The sequence below is a fragment of the Cydia amplana genome, chromosome 11 (assembly GCF_948474715.1).
Source record: "Cydia amplana chromosome 11, ilCydAmpl1.1, whole genome shotgun sequence".
In the NCBI taxonomy this organism is placed as follows: domain Eukaryota; kingdom Metazoa; phylum Arthropoda; class Insecta; order Lepidoptera; family Tortricidae; genus Cydia; species Cydia amplana.
In genome coordinates this window covers 17879134-17905114 of record NC_086079.1, presented here as the reverse complement: position 1 = coordinate 17905114, position 25981 = coordinate 17879134, and positions in this window count along the sequence as shown.

Below are 25981 nucleotides of genomic sequence, written 5' to 3'. Positions count from 1 at the left end.
CTTGTTTAGAGCTTATTCGTTGCCGCTGCAAAAGAAAATGCACAGGGAGGTGGCAACTGCATTAAAAAACCGGCCAAGTGCGAGTCGGACTCGCGTTCCAAGGGTTCCGTCCATTAAGTCCGACTCCCGCTTGACTGCACATTTGCACGGACCTATGTGCATTTTTTGTCAGACATATCCTAACTAAATATGTTAATTTTATCACAATTATAATAACTCTACTGGCGAAAGTGTTCCCAATATCTTTATTCATATGAATTTAAAAGTGGAAAAATTACTGTCTTTGGTGAGACTTGAACTCACGGCGTATTTTTTAGTATTTTTTACAATTTTTAATTTATTTTGAGCATAATAGCATAGGTCGCAGACATTTCTGCTTCTAAAAAAAAATTGTATGTGTATATATATCAAGTCCAGAAGTAATTTATTAATGTTATCTACAACCAGAAGCATAACAAACTTATCAGAAATCATCTAAAGATACTTAAAAATCCTAACAGCTGCTTACCGCTCTTACAATGCAGGTACGCCGCGCGACACAAAATATTTTTTTTAACAGGGTTATAAACGAAAAATGTTTGACAAGTGTACTATTATATATAGTAGAATAACAGGTATTTTTTTTCTAGAGCAAATCCTCATACTTTTAATTCTGTAGAGGATTTCCGAAAAAAAAAGTGTCAAGATTTTTTTTGAATTTTGAATTTCTCGTATTTTTTGTATGGGTGAGTGAAAATTTAGTCACAGAAATGAATTCCTTATCCTCGAATTACACGAAAAAGACACCAAACTTGATATAGTTGCTAGATGTATGCAGATATAAAATTTAGAGTGAGGCGCGCCGGAGGCACTTTTCCCCCCTCTCCCCTGCCCACCTGCTAGGGGGGATCTCTCGGCAACCGGGCTAAATCAGCTCAGATCACCCCCAGGAACACCTGTTCCACGCGGTTTGCTTTGTCTCCAATATGCAAGGTGGTGGACCTAAGATCTCTTGCTAGTAATGAGAGACGCATAATTATATTTTCCTTGACAAGACTTCTACATATACGAGTTGGACGGAATGCCTACAGAACAAAATGTGTGTTGGACTAAATCCATGTTGGACGACATGCTGTTGGACGAAATACGTGTTGACGTAATACGCGTTGGACGAAATGCTGTTGGACGAAATGCATGTTGGACCAAATACGTGCTGGACGAAATGCGAATTGAAATATCATTTGGACGAACTGCGTATTGGACGTACAGCTAACAAATCATAAAAAGTAGCTACTTTACTTAATCCATATTTCAGTACAATGTTGTAATTTTGCGTGTTCTCATTTTATAAAATAGATGTTTCCTCAACCAACATAAATTAAACTATTTTTCAACCTAATCTCATGAAATTCGCTAAGCATATTCAACAAATATCTGTATTTTTTTATAAATAATTTTTGATAATTTAATTTTTGTAGAATTTTCAAAATGGTGGATCCCGGCTGGAGCCACAGAGTCACCAGTTTTATCAGTTTCAGTTTCCTTATTTCTAAAAGGGATGTGATTTTTTTTTACAATAGTATACTGTTAATTTATTTCTAAAGGCATGTTAAAGATTCAACCTAATCTTGGTTGTTTAGATGCTATTTCCAAGACGAATGCCTTCCCTAACGCCACAGAGAGAAACGGTGACATTGGTGAACATTATCTGTGTAATTTATAGGTTTAGAGACTGTTCCCGACACCAGACAGTGTTCCGGTAATGAGTTTATTCCAAATGTTCGCTGTTTAAAAGGCTTTGTGATGCAAATTTCAATAAGATATAAACTTATTGAACCTGATGAACCTCTTTTCGATGTATAAATAATACGATGTATAAAAGTAATAGTATACGAGTATAGGTGGGTACCTAAAAACATAAGGAAACAACTCAAAATTTGCATCAGATTACTTTGCCCCACATGTAGATAAAATGAAACTTTTTCATCAATTTTTGAACAATCAAGAGAGCCTTCTCCAGCTGCGGTGAAAAAGTGTTTTATTCTGTATCCCTTTAATTTAACTTCAACTTTAATTAATGCATTTTTATTTTTAATCTCATATGTGACGTTATCTATGAAAAGTGACCTTATTGTCGATGGCGCTTACGCCATTATTAACGATGCTCAGATATAAATACAATGCCGCGCGGACGCTATGCGGCGTAAGCGCCATCGTCAATAAGGTCCCTTTTCATGATAATGCCCCATATTGTGATATTTGGAACACTTATTGTTCTTACATATCCTATTGGCCAACTTTTTAAATAAAATCTTACGAACTTTGGCGGCAGTTGCAAAAGTACTAATGGAAAGTCGAATAATTGTATCATTTGTAATGTAACAAAGTGAAAAGTTTTCGGGGGCAAAATGAAAAAGGATCAAAAATTTGTAATTTATTCATTAGCAACGACCAAACAAATATTAGTGACGATTATTCTTCATTGTTTTGCCTAAAAACGAAATCAAGTAATAAGTACGAAAACCGTTGGCAATCAGGAAATTGAATAGACGGTTCCTATGGAAAAAATAATTGGTTGTAGAACAGTCATGATTACGCAAGTACAGTCACGCTCCGTGATTGTTACGCCATTTAGGGTTCAAAAAATAGGTCAAACATATTTTTGAGATTTCAATTAGGTACATACTCTTACTTTATTACAAAGAGTAAAGTAAGTATACTTGGTCAACCAGATCTTGACAGTAGAAAAAGGCGGCAAATTTGAAAAATATAGGCGCAAAGGGATATCGTCCCATAGAAAATTTGAATTTCGCGCCTTTTTTTACTGACAAGATTTGGTTGACCAGCTATATATTTTATTATTCAGAAACTGTCATGTCGTATCGTTCATGAATGTAATAAAATAACTACCTCTTAATTGACCAAAGCGTTAGCGAAGGTCTCCGTTTTAACTCGGGAAATTTGCTTTCGATGTCCGCATGTTCTCATCTACAGGTCGCCATTCTCAACTCTGATCCTTGTGAAATTCTGTGACTAAATTCTATGATGATATAGATTTAATTGTCGATTCAGTTTTTGAAAAATTTTCAACATGATGAAATTGGCATAAAGGACTTAAGCATCATACGGCCTATGGCGCTTAAGTCTATTGTGAGTTTGTGATATTGAATGACTCGACGAACTAAGTTTTTCTCACTTTTACATTTTTGCTTATCGCGAGGTCTCACAGAGCTACTTTTTTTTTCGAATTAAACAAATATATGTCGAGGAGACAGTAAGAGTTACATTAAAAAAATATATATATGCACTAGGGGTCACAAACCCGGTTTCACCGAAATCGAAAAAACCGAAAAACCGGTTTTCTAAAATACGCACGGTTTTGTGACCTAATATGTACATAATATATATCTTGAGGGATCTTCAGTATAATTTTCAGTTCAGGATTCCTGCTCCGTATTTGCATTCAAACGCTTTGATACGTGGTCTCGTACCTCTGACTCTTATGGAGATAGCTCTTATTACCAGAGATCGGACAGATTGGCGTCATTGCTCGCAATAATGTGTGACTACAAATTTGATTAAATAATTAATCATTTAATTATTTTAATTAATTTATTACCTGAGATTTAATTTTGTTCGCTAGTCTAGCACTTAAAGATATATAAAAATGAGTACCTACAGAAAATTTGGAAAACTTTGAGAGAGAGAGAGATAAGAAAAAATTGTGTTATTTATTCATTAGGAATCAAAATTAAACCTCAGGTAAGAAATTAATTAAATGATTAATTATTTAATCAATTTTGGAGTCATGTCCACATTCTTGCGAGCAATGACGCAAATTTGTCCGATCTCTGCTTATTATTACAGAAAGTAATAGATTGGTATTACATTTGTATTGCGTTTTCGTTTCTAAACTCTGGCATTATTAACGTCTCGCTTTGTTCGAAGTTGTTAATCGATTCGAAGACGATTGATTGCTTTCTCAAGTAACCGAGGAACTCGAAATGGATCGAAGCGAGTCGATTCATTAATGAAGATCGGTTTTCGGTAATGAATCCCGTTTGTTTCTTACTTGATTACGCCAAATGTTATATTAAGACTGCGCCGACCATCCAATAGCCGTAATGGCGGGATTGTGTTTTCTAAAACCAATCCATTTCTATATAATCCATTAAACTTGGAGTCCTCCTGATTCTGCAGCTTTTAGTGTTAGTCATATAAGTAGTTTTATTTTGCTTATTTTATGCTTCTTATATAAACTTTTGCTTTTTTCCGTTTAGGTAATGAAGTAAAAAGTAAGTAAGTACAATAAATCACACATATAAAAAATTGGGGAATAATTAGGAAAACAACTATAACTATAAATAGGGTGCTGCCTGGATTTTAGACATTTGTGGCTGCATTACTGCAGCATTAAGACGAAACAGGAGTTGAGCCCGTTACTGTGTAGGATGAATCCTAACAGTACTTTAAGAATGACCTACCTAGTGTTTTCTAATAGCTTAGCTACCAGTGGAATATTTAGGTGTTCCATGTTTATCGCTGTAGTCTAAAATCCCCCTAATCTTCCCAGAGATAATGCTGATAAGATCGCGCTAAAGCGGAGTTTAATGAAAAATGTGGTAAAATACTCTTGATAAGCAAACTAAAAACACTACACTTTCGTATGGATTCAAAGTAATTGTGATGATTTGTGTACAATAAACAGAATGACACAACTACCCGCTAGCTTCACTCCGTGGGGAAGTGTCATGGCGTGCGGGTGGCTGGCGGAGTGCACGAGTTATAACAGTTGTTTTATTTGGTCACCCAATACACAACGGAGCTTGGACGTCACAGTAACTACCAAATAACTACGTACCTAGATGCTTTCGATTAAGTTGAAATTCGTTTCCTGACTAGGTACCAAATTGCATCAAACGGTGCAGCGGCTTAAGCATGAAGAGGTATCAGATAGGTACCAAATAAAAGTAGAGATAGAAGTTAGAAAGAGTTTTTTACCGATATAACGCTTATGATTTTAGTTAAAAACGTTTGTTATTTTGTATTATTTTACAAAGAACAACTTCAAGAGTTTAGAGCAATCGCTAGTAATTCAATTTGCTGAAGCCGGCGCTAAGTGTAGTTCGAGGACTGCTCGAGAGCTAGTAAACCGTTGACAAAACAATCACCAAGATTAATGGAGCTTGACAAATAACAGTTTAGAGGCCAGATTACCGACTACTAGATAATACTATTAGAAGTAATAGAACAAATCAAATTATTTTCAGAAAATATTTTTATTTGTTTTTATTTCAAGCACAGGCACCTGCAGAGGACGCTGGTTCGATTCCAGCCTAGGGCACTGGAGGCCTTGGTCACTTTTTCTTAGTACATAAATGACATTTATTTCAGTTTACTAGAGAATAGTTAATTAATCAACGGTTAACATACAAGTCATACAACGCCAAATGCATCATCATTATTGCAGGTGGCGATATTTACAAGCTTTTATTTAACTTGCAATGTATGTAGGTATTTATGCATGGATAGGTCAAATCTCACAAGCTAAATTGGGGCATTATCTATGAAAAGGGACCTTATTGTCGATGGCGCTTACGCCGCACAGCGTCGCGCGGCATTGTCGCTCCCTTTTCATAGATAACGTCACAATTAGGCCCACGAAAACATCCGTTTTTATGTCTACATATAACTATTTATATACATCTATATATTATATATAGGTACTATAGGTAGGTACATAATATCATCGTCTAGTATCCACAACACATGCCCCATGACATTAAGTTCGCCTTGTGTAGATTCATTATGTTTTTTTTGTGCAATTAAGTTTAAGTAATTACACAAACCATATTGAGGTTACTGTGAGACGATATAGGTATAATATATGTATATGTTTATATATTTATATTTATTTAAACCTCTTACTCTTTTCTTCATATAATTCATTATTTTTTTTTAAATGAACCTCACTGGGCCGTACCCAACGGGCAGCATCCGTCTCCGACCATTTCCTGCCTTCATTCGGTTAGTTCACTCTGGCGAAGTTATCTGACGACTCAACCGTATGCGGATCAAAATGATTCGGGATGAGCGCATGTTACGGGATTTGAGGAAAAGAAAACTCTCTTATAGATAATAAATAAGATTTTCTCTTAATCATATTTCTACCCCTCATAACAACAGGCAAACGTAAGTTTAGTGACGATACAGGAAAAAATCATTGAATGGGGAAGGCTGATGAAAGTTCTAGAGTACGTACAGTTTTCCCGTACGTTTTTGATCAATAGATGGACATAAAAAAAGTACCTACCCAAACTAATTCATACAGTCTCAAAATAACACGGCTATATTTCCGAATGCTGTTACAAGCAGGAACGTGACAGTATTGTGTGAGCCTGTGAGGTAGACCTGCTAACACCCCTTAACTTTTGTCCCTAAACCTAACAAACAGCAAATCCCATTAGTCATTCGACATGCTTGGTCTGCTGAGGATGTGGCCAAGGGGCAGCGCAGCGGAAAGCGGGGAGATAAGCGCAAGCGGTCTGACTCTGTGTTTCTCATCACTTAAAGTGATATCAGACGGTTCACTCGAATGAATGTTCATCTGAGTGAATGTTTCATTTTTCTTTCATTCCACATACAGCTGGAATGACACATAATCGAATGTTCACTTGTTTTATTTTTTTTCATAAGACGGCGAACGTGTGTCTCAAAATAATTAGATATATGGCAATAAGTACCTATAACTAATCCATTAACCTGTCAGTTCCCAAGGGCTCAAATTTGAGCTAGAACGCTTATGGTGACGTCACCATCGCCACGTGTGTGACGTCACACACGTGGGAATTGACGGGTTAATAAGTTATTGTGCAAGAAATCAAAAACAGTTGTATCATCCTATTCATCCTGTATGGTGTTAGATTTCATAGTCTCACTTTTATCATTCAATGTGGCGTGTAAGTACTAATTATTTACCTAATCTGACCTCAAAAACTATACTAATAAGTAGAACCGAATTAAGGATAGGTACTGAATTTCGTCTCATATGGGACCATAAAAAGTGACTAATGGTCTACGGAGAGGCAAATTGTTGATAATTAGTTTTTATCCCTAGGGCAGGTGTCCCGCGCCTCCTCACACCCCTTATCAAAGGCCTTTACTATTTCCGCTCCTCGTTTCAAATAATGCAGCCTTACCCACATGAGATAATGTTAATCCTATGACACGTCCGGTATCAAATGACAGGCGACGTGACAAAGAGACCTAATTTGTTCGTGTATTGAATCCCGATTAACGGCGGTAGTAATAGGTGTGGTGTTAGCTATTCTACTAACAGTTTAGGGGTTCTGTAATTCAGGGAGAGGAAAAAAAATATATTAATAAAATTATACAAACTGGTAAAAGAGTCATCATATTGCGTTTAGATACTGCAATATAGTTCGTTAACCTTATAATCTAAAAAAAAGGCTATGAACGTAATAAAGCCTTAATAACAGACTAGGTACTAAATTTCTCGCAAATAAGTGTTTTCCCCTTACACAATTCACAGGAAGGAAGGCTTTGTAATAAGAATTCTTATTTTACGATCGTCTCTCGATTGAGTAAAAATTGGCTTCCCATTTATAACCAAAATTGGGAAGAGTCGCGAAAATTTGGAATGATTTTTTTTATATTGTAAGGTCACAGTAAGATTTATTTTTAAATTACGAAAATTTCGAAGAGGATGCTTCGCATTTCATCGGGATCCTTGTTTTTATGTTATGAAGATGAAATTCTTTAGGAATCGAGAGTACCTACTTCAAACTTATAAGTATTATTAAAAGTTGCGTTCATAATTTTACTATAAATTTATGTGTATGTTTATGTTTATCTTTTTTTGTTTTGTTTGTTTTCTTAATTATAAATTTTGTGTATCTTTGTAATATTTTAATATGTATCTTTATGTGTTATATGTCGTGAAGATAGGCGCGTGATATAGTCTAATATTAGCTAGCATTATGCTGAGTTGGGTCCATTTCGTGATACACACTTATTGATCTCTCCTTTTCTTGCTGTTGTTGTCTGTACATGTTTTGTGATCGTCACGAATAAAAATCTTTACTCTTTATCTTTATCCAAAAGCAAATCTTTAGATTTTTAGTTTTCCTTTTTTAAGTAGTAGTTTTAGTTTTGTAGGTAGTTTTAATTTTATTTAGATTTTATTGTTACTTAAATACTTATATTGTTGTTCAATAAAGATTTAAATGGGCTTATTAATTGTCAAAAAAAAGGAAGAGAAAAAAATCTTAAGTGATTTCAGTAGTTTCCAATAGACATTTTGGCATTTTCTTTCGGGAAGCACTGTTTACTGGAGTGGAAATTCTGATGTAGAGCTAGGTACTATATCCGTGTTCGGAGTTTCGGACTAATCCAGACTGTTTTTGCCTTATGATGTTGTTCCTAGCCAAAAATATTATATGTGTCTTTTACAAATTATCTACACTTTATACAACATTAATAGGTAAAAAACAAAAACTAAATTCTCGAGATGACTTTGCCATTTAGTTCAACGGGAAATCATGAGAAACGGTCCAATTTTTTAAATAAATTAGGTGGGATCCTGACAAAGGTAGTGTCAAAGAGAAAAATGCATAAATCGGCTGGCAAAGGCCCGAACCACAGCCGTTGGGAACCAGTGAGCGGAAAACCATTTTTCATAATTTTATCTTAGTCACAGAAAAAGGTAATACCGTACAGAAAAGAAACTTCCTACAAAACCGAAGTTTGACAGCGGTTCATGCATGGATGACTCATGCTATCCCTTTCTAATGTATGGCACTATCCCTTTCGGCCATTTAGGGGTGTCAAAATTCAAGTCTTATCTGTGGTCGTAAACGCAAAGCGACGTCAAGTTGTGCCAACCCTAATAATTGCTCGGAGCAATGCTGACCCGAACGGAGCCGAGAATGCCCGAAAGGATCCGTTTCACCCCCCCCAGTCTAAGTGTGACCACTATGTTGACAAGCGATAAAAGTGTGACTATCTTAGGCGGTTATCACACCGTCGCATCTTCGCATTTGTAAACTGCATCATGTGATAATCACGTTAGGCCCGAAATCCCGCAGGCGCAGGCACTATTTATTGGGTACTAGCAGTGTTGGCCGAAACGTTAATGCAATTGAAAATGTTGGCCATTAACCATTATAAATTGAACCGTAAACTGTAATCGTCCGTTACGGTTTAAGGTTCAATTTATAATGGTTAATGGCCAACATTTTCAATTGCATTAACGTTTCGGCCAACACTGGGTACTAGCGACCCGCCGCGGTTTCGCACGGGTTAACAAATTATACATAAACCTTCCTCTTGAATAACTCTATCTATAATGTACACAATGGGCCATCGCCGGCCAGTCCAAGGGACGCAGCCATGCGGTAGAATGAGATAGCGCACCCTCTAACGCATAAATGCGTCCCCCAGAATGGCCCACGCTGGCCCATTGTGTACTGGGGCCTTTAAAAAAAAACCGCATCAAAATCCGTTGCGTAGTTTTAATGATCTAAGCATACATACAGACAGACAGCGGGAAGCAGCTTTGTTTTATACTATGTAGTGATTATCATCTAAAATAAGATCAATTATATAATCATCATCATCATATCAGCCTTTTATCACCCTCTGCAGAGCATAGGCCTCTCTTCCCGGTCCTGAGCCAATCTCATCCAGAAGATTGCGATATTCGGAAGATGGGGGTCAATTAATACTAACATTTAATGATAATTTCAAATTGGAAGTAACCCATATCCATACTAAGATTATACTTATAATTGCGAAATTGTGTCTGCCTGTCTGTCTGTTATCTCTTCACGCTTAAACCGCTGAACCGATTTAGATAAAATTTGGTATAAAGATAATTTTGTCTGCTTTACCAGATTGGATAAAAAATAAATTACACAAATTACTGATTCTACGCAGACAAAGTCACGGGCAAAAGCTAGTCGTAAAAAAAGCAAATGAAATTATTTTAAGTACGGTACCACTCAAATCTCATCATTATGCGACTTTTATCCTGACTTTTCCTGCTATGTATCCCTTTATCATGGGCTTGTGGTGAATTTACATATAAATCCGTTTTAGTTGGCTTCTCCTGTAAATACGCTTCAGGAATCAAAAGCGCTGGCTTGTATAAAATAGCAACGAATAGTGTAGCCTATTCACAACTGAATTAAACTAGAGTTGAATAGAAACGGCAAATAATGTAAATAAATACGAGTATGACACATTTTGTTTGCATTTGACGTATAGCCTAAATGTCTTAGTATGGTGGTTGTTTTCATTGAAATATTAATAATTATTAGTACTGGATATACATAAATTTTAAAATAAAATGTTGGTAAATCATGGTTGTCCAAATGTCCATAAAAAGTTCGAGATTACGAAGAAATGTTACGTTACTTAACATGACAAATAAAACAAACTTATATATATATAAATTCATTGATTTACTATAACTATAGAGAAGTCATACCAAGCAATGAAACTGTCGCAATTGTAACCTAAAAAAGTCGTAACCGCCGTAAAATTAATGGCGCTTACGCGTCTAGGTCGCGAGATTCACGTTCCGCTTCCATAATTTGTTGTCAGTCACCGACAACTACTCAGGGCGCAAAATACTGGTTCTCTGGTTCTTCTAAATAAAATTATACTTTTTTACTCGTCCAAGTAGGCTGTTCTATCTGGCGTTAGGGCTTAGAAGCCTTCTCGACGAAGTAGTTTATAAGGAAAAGCAAAAATATTATGCTCTAGAAAGTGATTTTCTTTGTTACTGACAGTTTATTTTCGTTCAATTTCATATGAATTCGGCTCCATGATTTTTAATTGCGTACTCAGAATTGATATTGGCATTTCTTTCAATAACTAGGCATTTTATAAGTGACCAAATATATGATTTTGGAGGTTAGAATTGACGGTTGGACATTTTCACAAATTGTTGTAGGTAATACGCATCTGTTTTTGGGATTCGGAGAACTTTGGGTTATGGCTACTCAAAATCAGTAGCACAAATTTTTCTTTTAACAACTTTTTCTTAAACTTTACACATGTCAAACAAACAAACATCAAACATCAACATTTATTCAGCAAATAGGCCACAAGGGCACTTTTACACGTCAACATGGAATTTACATACAAGCAAAAAAAAAAAAACATAATATCAGCAATTATAAAATACCTACATCTAAGCCGCAAATATCAAATCAAACTAAAGTACATAGAGGTGTATAAAGTCTCTAAATGTCGAATTACAAAAAAAAAACTATAATAATATCATTAAAAAAAACACAAAGATACAAAAACTATAATCTAAAATTATTTAGAGGTGTAAATGTCTCTAAGTGTCATAACTAAATAATTACAATATATAGTTAATCAAATTATCCTTAATAGAGATGTATTGGTCTCCAAGTGTCAGAATCCTGTATACCTAATTAAAACATTAATTCAAAGAGAAAATTCTAATAAAAATAAAATAGTATACGAGAACCGAATGAGGTGTGTCCATGTCATTATCAATGATTCTTAATATATGTATGTAGGCTGTGAAAGTAGGTAAACTAATTTTTTTGTGAGAACCAATTTATAGATCACTATTCTATAGAAACGTCTAATTAAAACCTATATACTACTATCTAAATATTAAAGGTCTTCAGTAGATATAATATGTATGTATGTAAATACTTTATTGCACATAGAAATAAACACATTGCACATATATATATACAAGGTTTAGTTTATAAACGGCACCTACGGTTTTACCAACACGGAAATCGGTTCTTATATTTTTAGGTTTTACCCTCCTTAACAAGACTCAAGGTAGTTACTCAAGGCAGGGATAACTTAATAACCGCCCTCTAACACGGGTGGTAATTATAATTAGGTTCACGCCGGAGGCTGTACCAAGCACGGTAAGACTGACAAGACTTAACTACATTATTATTAATTTGAGACGCGTGCAAACCTCAAAGGAATAACCTACCTAAAAGTAAGTGCAAACTTTAGTTCTTGTAGCCGCCGTGCAGGTCAGGAGCTCGACGACTCAAATAAAAAGCTTCAATTCTTAGTAAACTGATGTAATCTTCCAAAGATACTGGTTACAAGGGTTCTTGCCAAAACGGTTGAATGTAGAAGTGGTGTGGATATTGTATGAAGGCTGATGAGAGAGTGATTTGCAATATTTGATCAGTACAAAAGGTGGTTTAAATTTAGGTGCCTCTAATTGGCCGCGATACAAAGTATGTGGAGCGCTCCTATTGGTGCTTAAGAAAAAGCTTCCGAATACTAGCCGAGCCCGACGGCCGCGTTTAGCTACTGCATTAGGAATATAGGTATTGAGATTTTATACAAATATAAAGGTTGCGTTCGCAACAGTTCTTATACTTAAGATAACGCAATTTGTTCTCTTTTGTCCCTAAAAATAATAATAGTTGTGCTAACTATGACAATAATAACATTAGCGTAAACAAGCGTAACAGAGGTAAACAAATTAGAGGCCGAGTTGAGGCCGATAATGGATCAGCCGGCCTAGCCAAGCGGACAATCGCTATCGCTTTGACAACGAACCGCTATGTGTTTCTCTATCACTTTTCCATATTAGTACGTAAGTAAGTAAGTAAGTGTTTTATTTGTAAATATAGGTAGAATTACAGTGGTGGTCAGTTTATAATATGTACAGTTTCACTATATTTTGCCAAACGGCGTACAAAAACATTGAACTTAATACTAATAGCAACTAAACTATCATGCTCACCGAGTACGAGTAATAATCTAATCCTACTTACAGCTATGATAATTAATGAATATCAGGTACATAGTTCATGAGAATTGCAGTGGCAGTTGGGTTTCGATCGCACGTTGGCTACACGGACAACAACGCTGGCTACGCGACATCGCGTCTATATCGCTAGATTTATTTGCTATCGGACATACTGCCGTATTCGAACTTCAAGATATTCACAAGAGACGACACGTACGAGATCCATTCTAGATACGTTATAGTTTAGATTTCAACTAGTTCTCTTTTGCAGCGTAATTCGGGCAACCAATTTCACTTTTACGATACATCGTGTTGGATATCTATTAGATGTGAATTAGATCTCTAAGTAATATCTTGTGGAAATCGTTCAAGACAGGGATGTTGCGAATATCCGCATCCGCATCCGCAACCGCGGAACTTCCGCATTATTTTCAACATCCGCATCCGCATCCGCATAAAATCGATGCGGATTTAATGCGGATGCGGAAGTGGAACAGGTCGGTACAGGAACGTCTTAGCATCGGCGTAAGTGCTAGACTGCTAGGTAATTTAGTCATTAGCCAATAAACCTATTAGAAATTAGCAGTCAAGCGTTCCAAGGGTTCCATACATTAAGTCCGATAATGTATGGAACCCTTGGAACGCGAGTCCGACTCGCACTTGGCCGGTTTTTTGAAATTACTAAAATGTAATATTTGACGTTTTTTATGTACCTATCTTGACATCCGCATCCGCATCCGCGGATGTGAGCCTTTAAAAATCCGCATCCGCATCCGCATCCGCGGATGTCAAAAAATCGGCATCCGCAACATCCCTGGTTCAAGAGTATCTCCAGAATCACGGAAATGTCAAATTTGACAGGTTAGATCTTAAACATATCGTTATCGTATCTTAGCGATGTCTAAAAGATATCTAATAGATGTCTATTACAAAATCCGAATCGGTCCCATACTCGAAGATAGACCCCCTGGCCTTAACTTCTGGATCACTAGACCCCAAGTTGGCGATTATACATTGTTATTATTATGCTGATTTAATGTGTTAAAAGCCATGAGAGCCTGTGACGTTTCAGTGGACACCTCCGATCGCGCAAAGTGGAGAGGAAAGGCCTGCCTTGCCTCTCTGTCAGACTTGTAAATTCGTACGTAAGTGTAACAGGGAGGCAACACATCGAACGTGGTTCGCGGTAGGCCCTCTGGAAAGCAGACCCCAAAATCAGATGGGAATAATAATGCTGAGGAGAGAGAGAGATATTGTGTTAAAAGCGCGTACATTTAAATGCTATAAATAGTTTTCCTTGCAAACAAAGGTAAACTTTGAGTGCTTTAGTCTGCCTTAAGTTCAACTAAAAGCTTTGAACAATATTAAAGTATATTTTATGCTAAAGCTAAGTAGAATAGCTAAGTACTGCACTAGTGTAATTAGTGGTAGGTGGTAAATTATTCAAGAGTTGATGTACTTTTACCTGCTTCGCTGTTTTAAGTATTTTAATGAGATGCAGTTTCAGATGTTAAAGATAATCTTGTGCGGTATAAAATGGTTATGTACCTACCTACCTAATTACTAGTTTTTTTTCAATGAAATTGATATAAATAATTATCAGGTTAAATGTTTATTAATCCTTTTTGTTTCAAAAGTAATAAATTCATAGATGCAAACAATTTTGGTACCGGCCAAAGCTAGGTTTAAGGCTATTTTCGCCAGCATAATTCTAAACAAAGATTTTATCTCCACTCTCCCTTATTTTTGGGAACAGAAAGACAAATTCACTTTGAAATTTGTCTAGGTTTGTTTCAGAGTGTGTAGATTAAAGAATTTTACTGTCGATTACAGGTTATATTTTCGAAATTTAAATAATAATAATAATAGGTAGGTACATAAATATTTTAATTTTGGACACGGCGCGTATAGTAAGTACGTCGGTTCAGGCCTGACCACCGGCAGCGTGGGCCTTGCCCCGCTGCCGGCGGCACCCTAGCTAGGTTAGGTTTTTTATAACGTGTTTTTACATATTTTTATATTGTTTTGTAAGTGTTTTTATATTTTAATTTTATAAATATATTGTAAAAATCCTAACCTAAAATGAATAAAGGAAATAATAGGTACATTTACAAAATGCATACTCGTATGCTCGCAGGGCAAACTTCCTAAAGAACACGCTTCAACCGCTTTTCACTTGTTACACCGAGTTGAGCATAACTGCCATACTTGTGAACTTGCCTCAATGCAGAACTTACTAACTAGAACTCAACTGCACAGTGAATGTTCACTGCATTCTAGGATTTAAGATCATAAATGTTAAGAGCAGAATCGTGTGCAGTACGAATAAAATGCACTTAAATTTTAGGTTAGGATTATAGCACTTGCTTGTCATATTGCTCAGCTAAGTGGGATTTATATTAGAGTTCTTTATGAATTGTTTAGTGCTGGGTATTTCAGCTTTGTCCTTAGGTATGTATTTGTGTTGTCCTACACATTAGGTAGACAACATTTTGGTTTAAAATGTATTTTAGGGTCTAAATCCCTTTTAGTATGAGTAAACTAGCTTATGTTATACCGTGGTTATACCTACGTATTTTGAAGGCTTGACCCAAGTGTCCATTATAAACGTCTGGTACCTATCGTACTCAAAGGCAAATATTTTACAAGACAAGGTTATTTAAATATAAAATGAAATTCTTATTACGTAAGTGTAATCCTCAGCCTACGTATAAAAACGCAAATATTAAAAATATGTACTACACATACAATGCTTCCACACATGCTTATAGCTAAGCTTTATTAAATCCATTTCAGTGCAGCATGGTAATAAAACAACCTACGCCTCGCACGTACATAAAACATCATGAAAAATACAGCCCGTAGGTGTATTATGGATGGCTTTATCCACGTGATAAAATAACTGTCACTTTTTTACGCCGCGGGATAGAAAGTGACGGATACCGTTATATCACGCTGTCACGTAGACAAGAACGACTATCATATCCGCGCTGACTGCTGTGATACTTGGATCCTGATTACAACGTTGTAAAAGGAAGATAAAAAGTTTAACTCATTTGTAGTAAAGTCTTCAAAAATGTAAACTTGAATATTATTAAGTGTCACGATACCGCCACTGAAAAGCCTCTCCAATACAATTGATGTTACGATCTCATAGTTATAATGTTACTTGAATGTTCATGTCAAATTTCATGTTATTTTAGCATACACGTAGAGTCATTTTTGACCTCTAATCAGGCTGCGTAGCCAACATGCCAATCGCTTACGCTCCGCAGCGATCGAAACGCAACTCTCACAGTCACACTAATATGGAAGAGTGATAGAGACACAAAGCGTTTCGTTGTCGAAGCGATAGCGATTGTCACTTTTTCTAGGCTTGTATTATATAATTATTAGGTATACGATCGATAAGCGATTGGTTACTGCAGCAGGTACTTTTTTATCATAGCAATAAAGGATGCTTGTTGTTGTAGCTTTATCTTGAACACCTCACAGATACTATATTAGTACCTAGTTACATTTAGCCGGTAGGTGCGAGTATGTAGTCGAGCGTTATGCCTTGGCCACGAAACGCATGCTGCGAGCATCATGAGCATGGGGTAGACCCGGTAGACCGCGAAAACCGAATTTCGCAAATTACGGGGATCTTTCTGTTACAGGTTTCTGTTACTGCTGCTCTTGTGCTGAATATACTCTGCTTACATATTTTATAATAATATGTGTTTAAATTAACCCATACATCACTTTCTCTTTTACTCTCATTAAGACGTAATTAGAGTGACAGAGACAAATGCCCTCAATTGACGAACTTCGATTTTCGCGGTTATAGCCCATGAGCATACATTTGAGTCGTCAGCGTCGAACGTGTACGCCCACGACTATAATGTACGTACAGTCGCCATCAGATATATCGGAGCGGCTAAGGCGCTCACAAATATCTGAACACGCCTCTATTGTCAAGGAGGCGCTAGAGTGCGTTTTCAGATATTGGCCGCTCCGACATATCTAATAGCGACTGTACTCGTATTATTCGTATTAGGTATTTGATTATCAAGATATTGAAGAATAATCTTTGGGACGAAGAATGTTGCTTATTTGCTTGTTGCCTAATGAAGCCTGCGTTGCGGATAACTTACATACCTAATAAACTGGTTTATTGTTAAGGTTTTGTTTTGGTCATTCAATAAATTGCGTGTTTAGTAATGTAAAGTGACATTAGTTTTGGAAATGATTATCTCCGTATTTTTTCTTGTCATTTTATGCCATAGTTACATGACTTATGGTGGTACCTTTTTCCTAGAAATCTCATGAATATTACTAGTTACATTTAGTCGGTAGTTCGATATTCAAGCGTTGTAGTTATGGCAATAGTAGCTAGCTCAAGTCCCTCGGGCTGAGCTACTCCAGCTCAATAAGGAATTTCATAATGAAACTTCAATGTTCAGGGCGTTTAAGATTAGCGGTGGAAGGAAAATTGGCATACAAAGACGTTATTAATTGAAACCAAATTTTGTTAGCATTTAATACCTACATATAAAAAACCCTGTATAAATAAATATGACGGTATCGATTCTAAATGTCACTGAAGAGATGAATCGCATTGATATCTACATGGGAGAAGTTTTAGAGATAAAGATTAAGATAATACCTTATCTAATTTTGCACATTGCGCGATTGGCTTAAATAATGATGATTGAACTTCACTTTAAAAAAGTAAATAAACAGTAAGACAGTTTAAGTTGACTACTGCGGAATAGGTTTCGTAAAATATGCCTGCAAAATTTGCTCCAATGTATAAAAATATTTTATTCTTTTAATCATTTTATTATACTAATTTAAAGTAGTGATATCTAGACTACCTATCACTACAATCATGTTGTAACACTTTAATAAAGTTGTGATGTAGCCTTAATCCTCGCGCCTAATCACATTACAACTAAAAATTTAAATTTACTCAAATAAACCGCTCCCGGCCGTTCCCAGAGCAAAGGTGCCCATGATGCTCGCAGAATTTAATCTACAAAAACCGTAGCCACTGTAGGAGTACAAATACCCAATGTGGAGCAAAGAAGGCACATTTTACGGATAAGTACCAAAAACCCACCTTGGGCTCCTTTAGGATGCAACCGGAAGGTGCTTAATAATAAAAAGCGGCCAAGTGCGAGTCGGACTCGCCCATGAAGGGTTCCGTATTTAGGCGATTTATGACGTATTAAAAAAAACTACTTACTAGATCTCGTTCAAACCAATTTTCGGTGGAAGTTTACACGGTAATGTACATCATATATTTTTTTTAGTTTTATCATTCTGTTATTTTAGAAGTTACAGGGGGGGGACACACATTTTATCACTTTGGAAGTGTCTCTCGCGCAAACTATTCAGTTTAGAAAAAAATGATATTAGAAACCTCAATATCATTTTTGAAGACCTATCCATAGATACCCCACACGTATAGGTTTGATGAAAAAAAAAATTTTGAGTTTCAGTTCTAAGTATAGGGAACCCCAAAAATTTATTGTTTTTTTCTATTTTTGTGTGAAAATCTTAATGCGGTTCACATAATACATCTACTTACCAAGTTTCAACAGTATAGTTCTTATAGTTTCGGAGAAAAGTGACTGTGACATACACGGACAGACGGACAGACAGACAGACAGACATGACGAATCTATAAGGGTTCCGTTTTTTGCCATTTGGCTACGGAACCCTAAAAAGCGGCCAAGTGCGAGTCGGACTCGCCCATGAAGGGTTCCGTATTTAGGCGATTTATAACGTATTAAAAAAAAACTACTTACTAGATCTCGTTCAAACCAATTTTCGGTGGAAGTTTACATGGTAATGTACATCATATATTTTTTTTAGTTTTATCATTCTGTTATTTTAGAAGTTACAGGGGGGGGGGGGGGACACACATTTTACCACTTTGGAAGTGTCTCTCGCGCAAACTATTCTTTAGAAAAAAATGATATTAGAAACCTCAATATCATTTTTGAAGACCTATCCATAAATTCCCACACGTATGGGTTTGACGAAAAAAAAAATTTTGAGTTTCAGTTCTAAGTATGGGGAACCCCAAAAATTTATTGTTTTTTTTTCTATTTTTGTATGAAAATCTTAATGCGGTTCACAGAATACATCTACTTACCAAGTTTCAACAGTATAGTTCTTATAGTTTCGGAGAAAAGTGACTGTGACATACGGACGGACAGACGGACAGACAGACAGACATGACGAATCTATAAGGGTTCCGTTTTTTGCCATTTGGCTACGGAACCCTAAAAACCGGCCAAGTGCGAGTCGGACTCGCGCACAGAGGGTTCCGCACCATCAACAAACAATAGAGCAAAAAAATCGTGTTTGTTGTATGGGAGCCCACCCAAATTGTATTGTATTGTAGTACGGGCGATTTTCCGCAACTCGACGTCCTGCGCCTATTTTGCGTGATAGGGGCTAGTCCTGCCAGCCCAGCTCCTCGAGGAATCCTATCAAACCTTTGATGTTGAGTAGGACCTCGGGGAGCCCACCCAAATATTTATTTTATTTTATTTTTAGTATTTGTTGTTATAGCGGCAACAGAGATACATAATTTGTGAAAATTTTAACTGTCTAGCTTTCGCGGTTCATGAGATACAGCCTGGTGACAGACGGACGGACAGACGGACGGACGGACATCGAAGTCTTAGTAATAGGGTCCCGCTTTTTACCCTTTGGGTACGGAACCCTAAAAAGGAAGTTTAACTTACTTCCTACAAAAAAAATCCTTTTAATGTTCTGCACAATCACCTTGAAATAAATATATGTATTTAGATAAGTAATTTTAAGTACCTGCAGTAAAAATACGTAACGTTTTGTTTTAGTGATATGAACTGAACAACCTCTTAAATAATAAATACTAAAATTTAAATAAAAAACCGGCCAAGTGCGAGTCGGACTCGCGCACGGAGGGTTCCGCACCACCAACAAAAAATAGACCAAAACAAGCAAAAAAAAACCAAGCAAAAAAAACGGTCACCCATCCAAGTACTGACCCCGCCCGACGTTGCTTAACTTCGGTCAAAAATCACGTTTGTTGTATGAGACCCCACTTAAATCTTTATTTTATTCTGTTTTTAGTATTTGTTAAAAAGTTTAGTATCTGAAATAAAGTTTTAAAAAACTTTTTATAAAAAAAGTCTTTGAGAAACAGTAACTTTAATCACTTTACTTCAAACTGGTTATGTCTATTCATTAAATTAAATAGGATTAAGACGCTTAAATCCAATAATGATTCTACAAAAAAACCTTCATGTTAATATTTACAAACACTAAAACATACGCAAACGAACTTATTTTTAAATCAAACGCAAAAAAACTAAGTCTAAACTCACCGAACAAAAAACTTCCAAAACTCCAAATATATTCTCCAGCGTCAAAACTACGCACAGAAAAAAACGATGTTCGAAATTCAAAACTTTGCAACAGTTACACCCGTGCGTGCGTTCGCGGCGGCGTTGCGAGACTAACTGGACGTTGACAACGTTGATATGGCTATCATGACGGCAGATTGGATTCGATTGGATTGGATGACATTGAATTGATCGCGAGCGAAATGTGCAACTGTGTGTTTTGGTGTGCAATGGGTTTAAAACGCGTAGGGTGGGTCAATTGCTAAAATGAGATCTAATGAACAGTGTTAGGGCTCGATCCCTTTTATCTTAGCAAAAAAAATATAGTGTGCTTTTTTATTTGGGTTAGTAGACAATTTAGCATATACCTACTGATGTAGTGCATAATTATTTTCCTTCGTATATTCACGGAAACTTGCGAACGTGTCTTGCTATTTCAGTCAGTCTCGGTACAAAAAGTACTGACACTGACTCAACTAGCATGACAAATTCGAGCGTTTCGGAGAAATTACGAATAAAACAAGTATGCACTACCTCTGTACTTAGTATTAATCTTTTACATTTTGAGATTGTATGCATGTAGTAAAAGATACATAAAATACATACATATGTCTTCTAAAATAATTATGTTAATAAAAATAATAAACAAATGTTAATCAAACAATCTATTTTGCCAATGAAAATAAAGCAATAAATATTTAAATAAATAAATATTATAGGACATTCTTACACAGATTGACTAAGTCCCACAGTAAGCTCAAGAAGGCTTGTGTTGTGGGTACTCAGACAACGATTTATATAATATACAAATACATACATACATAGAAAACACCCAAGACTCAGGAACAAATATCTGTGCTCATCACACAAATAAATGCCCATACTGGGATTCGAACCCAGGACCGCGGCTTCACAGGCAGGGTCACTACCCACTAGGCCAGACCAGTCGTCAAAAACAAAACAGCAATAAAAGCCAACAAGACAAAATAAAAATAACTAACTTCTAAAACTAAAATGTAAAGTCCTGCAGCCGCCCGTGTCAGCGTGGGTTTATTAAAGACAACTAAGAATAAATAGAATTAAACCAACTAAAAAAAAAACAATTAAACATTTTGTATAAAATCACAGACAATCCAACCTCTAGACATAGCATAGTCGCGCTACCCCCTCTGCCACACATACTACCGTACTCCATCTTCGAGTCAATTCCGTGCCGTGATTGGTCCGTGTGTTTGAACGGACCAATCACGGCACGGGATTCGCTCACCTCGTCCCCCCGCACCCCCGTATTTTTGGCAGCATCGGTTTCATGAAAGAATTGGCCTTAGCTCAGTCTAGAGGTTGGATTGTCAGTGTATAAAATAAATTAGTCTTCTACTTGTCTTTTATCCAAGTTATTAAACTAGGTGATAATTAATTGTAATGAAGCCTTTGTTTAAGTCTGTGACTGAAAAGTGATAATTGTATTACTTCTCATATTTCATCTTCTTACAATTACTCTTACCTACTTACTCGTATGCATCTATCTATTTACAGTCAGCAGCAGAAGTTGCTAAGCGGGCGAGGTGCTCAAAATTACCACAGCTTGCCCGCTTAGAAACTATTGCTGCTAACTGTACACACTTTATTGATCTATCTTATCTTATAACTTTAAACGAGCAATTCTTGTATATTTATTTATTTATATGTATATATTATATTTCGGGGATCTCGGGAACGGCTCTAACGATTTCGATGAAATTTGCTATATATGGGGGTTTTCGGGAGCGAAAAATCGATCTAGCTAGCTATTTAAATTAAATATAAAAATTTAGTAAACGCGTATTTTTGAGTTGTTTATGTTTTCCGAGCAAAGCTCGGTCTCCCAGATATTATTTATTGATATGACATAATATACCTAAATGTAAATCAAATTAAAGTAAAACATATTAGGGCCCCATTGCTGGACGTGAACAAATATTTGTATAGGTAGAAAATTGAAATTTAGATTTAAATGAACACCTACTTAAATGTTAATACAGGCTATGAAGGCATGTATTCCCCTATAGCTAGCAATTAATATTTTCTTTTATATACGCAAAGAGACAGGTACGGGCTGAAAAACAGCGCTGTGCAGTCACCTGACTCGCGGCACAAGCTGAGTCCCGAGCCTATTGTCGCACTTAAATAGTAGGTATTTATATGTTAACAATTTTTTCTAAATGTTATACCTATTATATAAGTAGTTATTAATAGATGTATGTATACTTATCGCTACTTTACTGCTGCTGTAATTAATGCTTATGGCCCTTATAGGGTGGTTGACTGTCAGGTCAAATCAAGTTCTTCTTTTTTTTTTCTCGAACTGTCGGAACGGTTAGATACTAGTGTATACGCACATACGACGTCACGTTCAAATTAACTTCTCCTTCTACATTTAGTTATAATTAAACATATATATATTTATACAGTCAACAACGCTATTGGACTTATGTGCTTATTGTGTCTTTTTTCTTTTTCCTTGTTTGTTTTATTTTGTTACTGTGTTTTGCGACAATAAATGACTTTTATTTTTTATTTATTTTATATATATTATGTTACGTAAATGTTCATGCTAAATTTCATGGAATTTAAGTACCTACCTAAGTAAATTGATTTAAAACTAGTAGTTCGCCCCGAATTGAGAACTCGCGGTTTGCCAAAAATTATTGTAGAGCGATTGACTTACTTACTTATTATAGTGCGACATAAAATAGTAGAAAATATTTTTTAAGGGGGGGACTTCTATGGGGGCCGGTGAAATATTATTGTACATAGATGGTGCACTATGTAGAAAAGGAGGTAAAACCATCCACTTTTCTAGTAGGTAGCATTTCGTTTCTAAGGGTCGCAGTTTTAGCCTCACGAACCCACTTCTCTGATAGAGTTCGTTTCTGTAAAGCTCGCAGTTCTAACCTAACCTAACCCACTTTTTTTTCGGTTCTGTGAGGATTGCAGTTCAAACCTAACCTAACCCACTTAACGGCGCGTGCGGTGCGGTGTACGGGGGTTTGAGCGGGAGGGGCTAGTAAGTTCGGCATCATTATACTTTATACCTACATTTTATGGTAGGTAATCAACTAATCATAGTGGTTTATTTAGTTCAGGTATCAGTGGTTTTCCGGGTCAAGGTCCGAGTCCGGGTCCGAGTCCGGGTCCAGGACCAGGTCCAGGTCGAGGTCCAGGTCTAGGTCTTGGGCCAGGTTCAAGTCCAGGTCCAGGTCCAAGTCCGGGTTCAGGTCCAGATAAAAGCCCGGATCTAGATTCAGGTCTGGCTCCAGGGCCAGCTCCGTCAAAATCGAAATTCGACATCACCAAACGAGTACTATGCGTTATTGAAGAGTTCTGTTCTGATCATCATCAGCAATTCCACTTCATCAAATGCGATAGTTTTTAATGTAAATTCTTGATTTTCTGATGAAAATACAAAAAGCTCTATACGCATGCCTTTAAGATTTGAGGAGTTCCCTCGATTCCTCGTGGATCCCATCATCAGACAAAATCGTGGCTTAAAAACTTAACTTGCTTAACAAACATAACGAAGAGGACAAATCGCCAAACGTGAACTATGCGTCGTTGAAGAGTTCCGTTCTGATCATCATCAGCAGTTTTACTTCATCAAATGTGTCATCAAATGTTGTTTGAATGTATATGATCAGAACTGGGTTTTAACAAAAACGGGACCAATCTGTAATGCATACATACAATCAAAAAAAGAATTTTCAAAATCGGTCCAGTAATGACGGAGATATGGAGTAACAAACATAAAAACAAAACACAATCGAATCTCCTCCTTTTGAGATTTGGAAGTCGGATAATAAATGAGGGCGCCACTTTCTACGTAGCTGTCATATTTTTGACGTAAAATGCTTACACATGGCAACAATTTGTAGTCTGTCAAGCCATTTCCGTCAGTAGAAAAAAGCGGCTAAAAAATGTAGGCGCGAAGGGTTATCGTCCCATAGAAAATTTGAATATCGCGCCTTTTTCTATTGATAAACTTGTTTGACCGACTATAGTATGAAATTTTAGAGTTCCATTTTATTTAATTTCTACTATTTTATGTCGCACTATACCTAGGCGGCAATGGATACAAAATCGCGTGGATTTATTGCAAGGTCTGTGGAGCTCTTAACTAATACTGTATCTGTGGTAAGCCGAAATATTTCCTGTCAAATGTACCTATATTATGTTTATTTTATTTTATTTATCTTGCTAATTATTTCAAAATGGTAAATTTAAAAACGATATTATAAAAGTGTAAGCCGAGCACTTTCATTTGATACTAAACTCGACCATACTTTCTTGCAAATAAAATGACCAGAATAGCAAGACACCTTACAAACAGCTTTTTGGCCTTTTAAGCTCTTCTAGCTCAATAACCCCTTGATCGAGCCTGCTCATAATTTAATGACTAAAATATAATGCCCTCGACTACACGTTTACCCAATTTCATTTAAATTAGAACATATTTACTTAAGTTATTGTGTATCAAACTATCTTCTGACAGTTCAGCTTAAAAACATCGAAATGCCGGGACGGACGTGCCGCTAGCCAGCCGCGTGTTCAAAGTTGAATGTAAGAACTTCGCTTCGCTTCGCTCGCTCGTTCGATAAGAGCGTTACTTGGATTGTATGGGAGCGGTTTTTTGGCGTCGAGTTTATGTGACACTGACACTTGAACTGACGTACGTCATTAAAACTTATTTTACAGTACATATGGGGCTACTTTTCCGCACTAGTGCTACTAGTGTTACCTATTCGCACGTGTATCGAACAACGTTTTACAGTACATATAGCACTTTAAAGTTTCGACATACGCACGAAAAGTGCTATTTTACGCACTAGTGCGGAAAAGTAGCCCCATATGTAAGTACTGTAAATAACTATTACGGTTTAACTCACGTGCATTCACTATTAGTAGGTACATAAAACAGCTAGAATGAGACTCAACGACAAAGTTGGTTATTATCCATTACCAACTTTAAAATCACCCCGTACTTCAATTTAAAAATAATATCTTTTTCAATAGGTAGGCGTGTTGTAAAAACGTGATGCGTAAATTCGTTCGTTATTTGCCTGATGATTTATTTCCGACAACTCAATTTGGCTTCGATTCAGCCGAGATTTATTAGCAACGTGATTAAGCCACGCCCATATGTGACATTATCTATGAAAAGGGACCTTATTGTCGATGGCGCTTACGCCATTATTAACGATGCTCCGATATAAATAAATAAATCCCGCGCGGACGCTGTGCGGTGTAAGCGCCATCGACAATAATAAGGTCCCTTTTCATAGATAATGCCCCATATGTTGCCAGTAATCACTTACCTCACCGCGGATAAGTTATGGTTTTTGAAAAGTGTTTATGAAAAGTTAATACAAGTAGGTAAGTATAATTGTAGTTTATTGTATAAAATTTCGCTTACCTACATAAAATATTCCCGTAGAAAAATCTTTCAGAAAACTGAATATTCATTTTCTACACCGAGTATTTCCTTCGCTTATAATATATGCCTTGATTCTTATTCATGCATTAATATTCCACACTTTAATAGGTTATTTGCATGAGTAAGGATGGAATTCCCTCTTGTATTTGTTTTGTAAAAAAGCGGCCAAGTGCGAGTCGGACTCGCCCATGAAGGGTTCCGCAATTTATGACGTATTAAAAAAAAAACTACTTACTAGATCTCGTTCAAACCAATTTTCGGTGGAAGTTTGCATGGTGGTTACATCATATATTTTTTTTAGTTTTATCATTCTCTTATTTTAGAAGTTACAGGGGGGGGACATACATTTTACCA